Here is a 9839-nt window from a genome sequence, read left to right as displayed (position 1 = left end):
AGAACTTTATTTTACAGGGTCATTTTCTACCGGACGCTAAAATAGAAAACAGGGAAAACTAAACTAAATCTATCATTTTTCTTCTAAGCAACCTAAAGTGAAAGCTTGGAACAGAGGTTTGTGACTCCTCGATTCATCCATCTCATGGTCATAGAAATAAATCCGTCAGTGAGGTTGATCAAGCCTCTTTGACAAACCTTTTCAAATCACAAAAGAGAACGGAGAATTTTTTAATAGTCACTAGGTTACCTCAATGGGGATGTGAATCTCCCCAACAAGCAAATCATACTTCATCTTGACACGAGGAATAGGCCATTCAAAGCTCCCAATAAGAATCGATGAAGTCTTTTCGATATCATGGATGCAATGTACTCGATATTGTTTCTTCGGAAAGTGCACCATATGCTCGTTACCGTTGACATGGAAAGTGACATTGCCTTTGTTGCAATCTATAACAGCCCCTGAAGTGTTTAAAAAGGGTCTTCCGAGGATGGCAACCATGGCATCATCTTCGGGAATATCCAAGATAAAAAAGTTTGTTAAGATAGTGACGTTAGCAACCACAACAGGCACATCCTCGCAAATGCCGATAGGGAAAGCAGTTGATTTGTCGGCTATTTGCAGAGAGATTTCAGTGGGTGTCAACTTATCCAGTTCAAGTCTACGATAAAGAGAGAGAGGCATAACACTAACACCGGCTCCAAGGTCGCATAAAGCAGTTCTAACGTAGTTGCCTTTAATGGAGCAAGGTATAGTGGGCACATCGGGATCACCTAGTTTCTTAGGAGTTCCACCCTTGAAGGTATAATTAGCAAGCATGGTGGAAATCTCAACCTCAGGTATCCTCCTCTTATTAGTCACAATATCTTTCATGTACTTAGCATACGGAGACATCTTGAGCATATCCGTCAAACGCATTTGCAGAAAGACAGGTCTGATCATCTCAACAAATCACTCAAAATCCTCATCATCCTTTTTCTTGGATGGTTTTGGAGGAAAGGGCATAGGTTTCTAAACCCATGGTTCCATTTCTTTACCGTGCTTCCTAGCAGCGAAGTCATTCTTATCGTAACTCTTAGTCTTAGGTTGTGGGTTATCAAGATCAACACTAGGTTCAATCTCCACATCCTTATCATTGCTAGGTTGAGCATCTTCATGAACATCACTATTGATATTATCATTAGGCTCATGGTCATCACCAGATTGTGTTTCCGCATCAGAGACAGAGACATCGTTTGGACTCTCAGGTGTAGCAGGAACAGGGTTGCTAGCGTGCAGGTTCCTATCATCTTTCTTCTTCTTTCTACGATGACGAGGTGCATCACTGCTAACTCCTTGAGAATCTTATTCAACTCTCTTCGGATGACCCTCAGGATACAAAGGTTCCTGGGTCATTCTACCGCCTCTAGTGACGACTCTAACGAAATTTCCATTCAACTCATTGAGCAAGTCATTCTGAGCTTTAAGTACTTGTTCTACCTGAGTAGTAACCATAGAGGCATGTTTACTCAGAAGCTTAAGATCATTGACATTTCTGTCCACACAAGCACTTACATGACTAAGCATACGAGCATTTTGTTGCAATTGTCTGCTAACATAATCATTGAAACTTTGTTGTTCGGCAACAAAGTTATCAAATCATCCATGCATAAGCTAGCAGGTTTATCAAAAGGAATATAACTCTCATCAAACCTACGCAGAGAAGTTACTTCTACTACCTGTATCGGGTTATCGAGACCATGGATCTCTTCGATAGATGGTAGATTTTTGACCTCTTCAGATTTAATGCCTTTCTCTTGCATAGATGTCTTGGCTTCTTGCATATCTTCAGGACTGAGGAACAGAATACCTCTTTTTTCGGAGTTGGCTTAGGAGGTGGTTCGGGAATAGTCCAAGCATTCTCATTGCACAAGATATTATTCAATAGAATCTCACCTTGTTCTACGGTTCGTTCCCTAAAAACACAACCAACACAACTATCTAGGTGGTCTATGGAAGCATCAGCAAGTCCATTACAGAAGATATCAAGTATTTCATTCTTCTCAAGAGGGTGATCAGGCAAAGCATTCAGTAGCTGGATGAGCCTCCCCCAAGCTTGTGGGAGAGTCTCTTCTTCAGCTTGAGCAAAGTTGTATATTTCCTGCAAGGCAACTTGCTTCTTATGGGCAGGGAAATATTTTTCAGAGAAGTAGTAGACCATATCTTGGGCGCTACGCACACAACCAGGAGCAAGAGAAGTGAACCAGGTCTTAGCATCATCCTTTAGCGAGAAAGGAAACAGCTTGAGGATATAGTAGTGGCGGATCTTTTCCTCACTAGTGAATAGGGTGGCTATATCGTGCACTTTGGTAAGATGGGCTACAACCGTTTCAGACTCATAACCGTGAAAAGGATCAGATTCGACCAGAGTGATTAACTCAGGGTCGACAGAGAATTCATAATCCTTATCGGTCACAAAGATAGGCGAAGTAGCAAACTTCGGGTCGTATTTCATCCTAGCGTTGAGAGATTTTTCTTTCCACTTACGCAGTAGTTTCTCAACATCATAGCTATCCTTACACGCAAGAAAGTCCTCAGCTATCTCTTCCTCCATAACATAGCGCGTATCAGGCATATCAGACATATCAGGCATAGGAGAGCTAGTTCTAGCAGGCAAAATAGCAGGTTCTACTTCAATAATATCAGTAGTTTCAGAAGTATCATCACATCTAGTAGCAACTCTAGCAATTTGTGCATCAAGGAATGCACGTAGTGGCAAAGCAGTATCAAGCATAGCATCATCAGGCAAAGCCGTAATAGTCTAGCATCATCAGGCATAGTATCAAGTATAGCATCATCAGGCACAGTATCAAGCATCGCATCATCATAAGCATCATGGGCAACATAAGTAGCATCATCAACCACATGCGACATATCAAGATTTCTAGCAGGAGGTGATGTCGCAAACTTACTCATAACTGAAGGTGAATCAAGTGCACAGCTAGATGGCAGTTCCTTACCTGCACTCGTAGTGGAAGGCAAGATTTCAGTTCTTGGATCTTTCAGATTCTTCATAGTGGTCAGCAGACGTCAATCCCAAATGACTCAGAGAATATAGCCGTGCCTCCCTGGCAATGGCGCCAGAAAATAGTCTTGATAACCCACAAGTGTAGGGGATCGCAACAGTTTTCGAGGGTAGAGTATTCAGCCCAAATTTATTGATTCGACACAAGGGGAAGCGTATGAATATTCTCAAATATTAGCAGCTGAGTTTGTCAATTTCAACCACACCTTAAAGATTAGTGTCTGCAAGCAAAGTATCAGTAGCAAAGTGGTATGATAGCAACGGTGTGAGAAAAAGATCCGTTGATGGCAGACAATTCCTAATTTGTTGTATCAATGGCGCCGGTAAATAGCACGTGGACGGGGGACTATACTTCCCCGACAAAGGCTCGGGAAAAGTCTTGCAACAAGTAGCAGCAATGTAACAACAGTAGTGACAACAGTAGCAAGGAACAACAGTAGTGACAGCACTAGTAACATCAGAGTAATGATACGTCCATTTTGCATCATGCTTTCATGTTGATATTTATCGCTTTACGGACTGTTATTATACTTTGTGGTACCATACTTATGCCTTTTCTCTCTTATTTTGCATGGTTTATTTGAAGAGGGATAATACCTGGAGATAGAATTCTCGACTGGAAAAGGAGCAAGTCTGAGTCCTCTAATCTGCGCAACTCCAAATGCCGTGAAAATCAACGTGGAATTTTTTGGGAATATATAAAAAATATTGGGCGAAAGAAGTGCCAGAGGGGAGTTATCAGGGGCCCACAAGCCTGGTGGCCGCGGCTGCCCCCCTGGCCGCGGCTACAGGTCTTGTTGGCACCCTGGTGGCCCACTAGACCCCCCTCTTCTACTATATGAAGGGTTTCGTCCGGGAAAAAATCAGGGCGGAGCTTTTTCGAGGAGGCGCCGTGGCCACGAGGCGGAACTTGAGCAGAACCAATCTAGAGCTCCGGCAGGACGATCCTGCCAGGGAAACTTCCCTCCCGGAGGGGGAAATCATCGCCATCGTCATCACCAACACTCCTCTCATCGGAGGGGACTCGTCTCCATCAACATCTTCATCAGCACATCTCATCTCCAAACCCTAGTTCATCACTTGTAACCAATCTCCGTCTCCCGACTTCGATTGGTACTTGTAATGTTGCTAGTAGTATTGATTACTCTTTGTAGTTGATGCTAGTTGGATTACTTGGTGGAAGAGTTTATGTTCAGATCCTTGATGCTACTCATTACACCTCTGATCATGATTATGATTATGCTTTGTGAGTAGTTAGTTTTTTTCCTGAGGACATGGGATAAGTCATGCTAATAATAGTCATGTGAATTTGGCATTCTTTCGGTATTTTGATATGGTGTATGTTGTTTTTCCTCTAGTGGTGTTATGTGAACGTCGACGACATAACACTTCACTATTATTTGGGCCTAGAGGAAGGCATTGGGGAGTAGTAAGTAGATGATGGGTTGCTAGAGTGACATAAGCTTAAACCCCAGTCTATGCGTTGCTTCGTAAGGGGCTTATTTGGATCCACGAGTTTAATGCTATGGTTAGACGTTGTCTTAATTCTTCTTTCATAGTTGCGGATGCTTGCGAGAGGGGTTAATCATAAGTGGGATGCTTGTCCAAGTAAGGGCAGTACCCAAGTGCCGGTCCACCCACATGTATAACTATCAAAGTAACGAACGCAAATCATATGAACATGATGAAACTAGCATGACAGAAATTCCCGTGTGTCCTCGGGAGCATTTTTCCTCCTTTAAGACTTTGTTCAGGCTTATCCCTTGCTACAAAAGGGATTCGGCCACTTTGCTGCACCGTTGCTACTACTTGTTACGTGTTACTTTTCACCTGCTACGTTTCACCTCACTACACCATCACTTGTTACCGCTACTTTCAGTGCTTGCAGTTATTACCTTGCTGAAAACCGTTTATCAGAGCCTTCTGCTCCTCGTTGGGTTCGACACTCTTACTTATCGAAATGACTACGTTGATCCCCTATACTTGTGGGTCATCAAGTAACAGCGATAGCGACAACAGTAGCAGCAAAGTAACGTAGCAAGGACCAGTAGTAAAAGACTCGTAGGCAGTGGATCGGTGATGGATGAGTATGACGGATGTGATTCATCACGTAATAGCTATAACACGGAGAGATAAGTAACTAGCTCACGTTCGTCAATCTAATGTTGGCATGTATTCCGTATGTAGTCATACGTGCTTAGGGTAAAGAACTTGCATGACATCCATTGTCCATCCCTCCCGTGGCGGCAGGGTCCAAATGGAAACTACAGGATATTAAGGTTCTCCTTTTAATAAAGAACCGGACTAACGCATTAACACTTGGTGAATACATGAACTCCTCATACTATGGTCATCTCCGGGAGTGGTTCCGGCTATTGTCACTCCGGGGTTGCCGGGTCATAACACATAGTAGGTGACTACAACTTGCAAGAATGGATCTAAAAAACATATATATTGGCGACAACATAATAGGTTCAGATCTGAAATCATGGCACTCGGGCCCTACTGACAAGCCTTAAGCATGGCAAAGTAGTAGCAACATCAATCTCAGAACATAGTGGATACTACGGATCAATCCCTGTCAAAACTAACTGGATTACATGATAGATCTCATCCAACTCATCACCGTCCAGCAAGCCTACGATGAGATTACTCACGAACGGTGAAGAGCATCATGGAACTGTCGATGGAGGAAGGATGATCATGGCGATGACGACGATTTCCCCTCTCTGGAGCCCAGAACGGACTCCAGATCTGCCCTCCAGATGAAGAACAGGAGGTGGTGGCGCCTCTGTTGGGGATGTTACCTGTGGGTAACCCGCCCTTAATGGGCCGGGTCACCAAAAGGGCGACTCACACTTAGTCATGTGTCCAGTGGCCCAGGAGTTGTATGGCGGTTCAAGAAGAACGTACGGATGATGGAATGTCAGGGAAGCTTTGAGTCGTGAGGAACACGTCGACTTGGGGATAAGGAAAACTACCAAGTGTAGGAGAGCACGACTTGTAAACCCTAGGGCCTCGATCTGTATATAAAGGCGAGTCCCCGGGAGAGATCAGGTGAGTTAGAGAGAATCGAGAACTAGGTCAGGCGAGTTACGCCCTCCTTGTAATCGAAACCATCATCAATCTACACAAAGCAGGACGTAGGCTTTTACCTCCTCACGAGGGCCGAACCTGGGTAAATCCAAGTCTCGCTTTCACTCACCCCCTTTGAGTCGCCACCAAAGTGCGATGCCTACATATTCAAGTCCTTTCACGAGGACATTTGTCGTGACAAAACCACGACAGTTGGCGCCCACCATGGGGCTAGCGCACGGTGGAGTTGAGTTATCGAAGGGAGCCCTATCAGGGTTAGAAAGCTACGCTGTCGAAATCATGACCACGAGTCGCCTTGGGAAATACTACATCGACAACTCGCTATGGGAATCGGAGGCCCATTCCGTCGAATCCGGCTATCGAGTCCCCTTCGGCAAGATCAACATCTTCATCGGCATGATCGGGACCCCTGTTGCTGAGCCGGACACCTCCATCAACATCGTCGAGCCAGCCAGGTACGTCCACCCCGTCACACGGTGGAACAAAAGCCGCCAGGTTTTCGTCAGCTTCACGTAGGGAAGCGACTCGCAGAGCGAAGGGGTGGGCCAGGACGCCACCCCCGTCAATTCCGATGGCGAGTCATCCATGGGCGAGACGACGTCGATCCACCCCCTTGAGGAAGGGCAGCTCGGGGGGCAAATCGCCATCTACATGGCAGGATCAGCACAACCTCCTCAGAACCCGACCAGTAACAACGAGACTGGAGGAACGTCCAAATAGCCCGCACAGACCATGACAGAACTGGCAGCGGAGATAGCCAACCTTATGGCAACCCCGGTCACCTCTGAGAATCAGGAGTCGGTCAACACTGAGCTGGCCAACCTGCGGGAGGCAATGGCCAAAGCACAGCGCGACATGAAAGCGGAAGCCGCCAGAATTGAGACGCAGACGTATGAGGTCGCTGCGGAAACCGATCGGCTGAACACCGAAGGCTGGCGGCTTGGGATACAGCAACGCGCGTCCGACGCCGTCCACCATAGAAGACACGGCGGGCGCGTCCCAGCCGACTTACACCCGAGTCGCCTTTTCAACACCCCGCGCACCCCTGGGCGGGTCCTGATCGCCCTCTGCAAACCGCCCCGAGGGGAGGAATGATTCCACCATACAATCTGCCGCTGGATCAGCCCATGGACGTTCATGTAACACAATTCCAGACCCTGCGAGGTCACTTCTCGAACCCCGTTGGCAACGTTCTGGCCGCAACACGCCACTTGGAGTCACTTCCGATTTACAGAAACACCCCGGCCGAGATAGAAGCTAGAAACACCATCGAGATGCTAAAGACGGCTGTGGTCCAGCACGCTAGTATTCCCATAGTCTCGACCGTCTCCACTCTACGCCTCAGGCGATTCACACCAAAAGTCGCCACGAGGATTTTCGCGCAGCAACCAGCGGGCCGCGATGGCTCCGCCAACATGATCCACTTGGGATGCTTGACACACGAGCCTAATATATTGTGGACGCAGCACGAGCCGCGCGGCACATGAAGCCAACGGCCTTGGCGGGTCAGGTCTATCCAGCCTATGTACCACCAACGCCCCTCGATGGAGGAGGCAAGCACATTGGAGTATCGTGTCTTGCGCCGGCTTTGCGTAACGAGCGCATGCCAAAGGACTTCAAAGGACCCAGGAAGGTTCCCAATTACTCGCCAGATCTCGAGCCCGGGTCATGGATCGAGAGCTATGAGCTCGCGATGGATATGCTGGACGTTAGCGAGGCAGTTTCCGCGAAGTACTTCACCATGATGCTCGAAGGGACGGCCCGCATCTGGATGAAAAATCTGCCGCCTAACTCTATCAAAACCTGGGCGGAGCTGAAGGAGCACTTCATCAAGAACTTCAGAGGAACCTACAAACGCTCGATGACCATCGTCGACTTACAGCACTGTGTTCAGTGGCCGGATGAGTCGGCCCAACACTGGACCCAGCAAGTCGCGGAAGTTATTCATTCGTCGGAAGGAATTTCGGGGCTCAAGCAATGTTGATCCTGAAGAAAAATTGCCATTACGAGCCTCTGGTGCTGAAACTAGGGATACTCAAGCGCCAGGTGCAGGACATGTGGGAGCTGATAGACGCCCTTACCAGATATGCTGAGTCGCATGACACCAAGGCTCCCGGGGAGGGCATCGACAAAGCCGAAGCTACTCGCAAGGGCGAGTTGCAAAAGGGCCAATCCCAGTTCCAGAACCGGGGGAATAATCACCATGGAGGGCATGGCAAGAAGCAGCAGCAGGAGGGTCCTGTAGAGTTTGTAGCTAATACTAATACTGGAAATTCAAACCCGCGTCAGAAGAAACGGGGCTTTAGTGAGAAGAAACCTCGTAATTACCATGAAATGCTTAAGGGCCCATGCCCACAGCACGCTACGGCTGATGGACCGGCGACTCACTCATGGGAAGATTGCTATGTGATGCAAGAGTTCTGGGCTGAGGTGCTCAAAATAAGCCAAGGTGTCGAGTAGGGTCAGCGGGAGGAGCAACCCAGCCCGTCCGGATCACGACAGGCCACCTTCGGGGGTTTCCCCAACCAAGGACCACAGGGCGGGTCACAACACAATGTTGGTCAATACCAAGTCCATAACCAGCAATATCAACCACCGGGAATATTCCAACAACCTCACCCGCAAGGAGACCCCCAGCGACAGGAGGATCGGGGCGGGTTCCAAAACAACCCCAAGCAGTTGAACAGTGGGCAGTACCACGTGTTCACCACTAACACGTGTAAACGGGATTGCAAGGTAAAGCACAGAACTTTCGTAGCCGAGCCGGCACTTCCTCGATACCTTCACTGGTCGGAATAACCCATAACCTGGAGCCGGGAGGACCATCCGCCCTGGGTCGACAACCCTGGCTACTTAGCCCTAGTTGTGGCTCCTCAAGTCGGAGGATACACCCTCTCCATAGTCCTTATGGACGGGGGCAGCAGTATCAACATCTTATACTTCGACACTTTCCGGCGGATGAACCTCCTCGAGAAGGACCTGATGCCGTCGTCCACGGTCTTCCATGGTATTGTGCCTAGTAAGTCGGCATACCACATTGGGCGAATAAAACTTAATGTGGTTTTTGGCACGGAGTCAAACTACACGAGCGAGTCTCTCTTGTTCGAAGTGGTCAAGATCAAAAGTCCATACCATGCAATGTTCGGACGATCGGCTTACGCCAAGTTCATGGCCCACCCATGTTATGTTTATCTCAAGCTCAAGATGCCTGGACCCAAGGGTCCCATCACCGTCCACGGCGATAGAAAGATAGCCCAAGAATGCGAGGAAGGAGACGCCGCCTATGCCGAGTCAGCTTGCGCGGCTGAGGAGCTTAAGTTTCACCAATCCCGCGTCGACCCGGCAGACATGACGCCACTCAAAAAGCCGACGGTCAATTCTGACCGCCCCTCAAGTTCAAACCAGAAGACGACACCAAGGTCATTGATTTTACGCGAGGCGACTCAACCAAGTAGTTCACTATTGGGGCGGGTCTTGACCCCAAATAGGAAAGTGCGCTCATCGAATTAATCCGTGAGAATCGGGACATCTTTGCATGGAAACCTTCTGACATGCCGGGTGTACCAAGAGAATTCGCTGAGCACCATCTCAATACTAACCCCAAGGTTAAGCCGGTGCGGCAGTACCTCCGCCGGTTTAACAAAGAACGTCGTAAGGCGATTGGAGAAGAAGTGGCCCG

This window comes from Hordeum vulgare, chromosome 1H, assembly GCF_904849725.1.
Source record: "Hordeum vulgare subsp. vulgare chromosome 1H, MorexV3_pseudomolecules_assembly, whole genome shotgun sequence".
NCBI classification, from domain to species: Eukaryota; Viridiplantae; Streptophyta; class Magnoliopsida; order Poales; family Poaceae; genus Hordeum; species Hordeum vulgare.
This window is presented reverse-complemented; position numbering follows the sequence as displayed.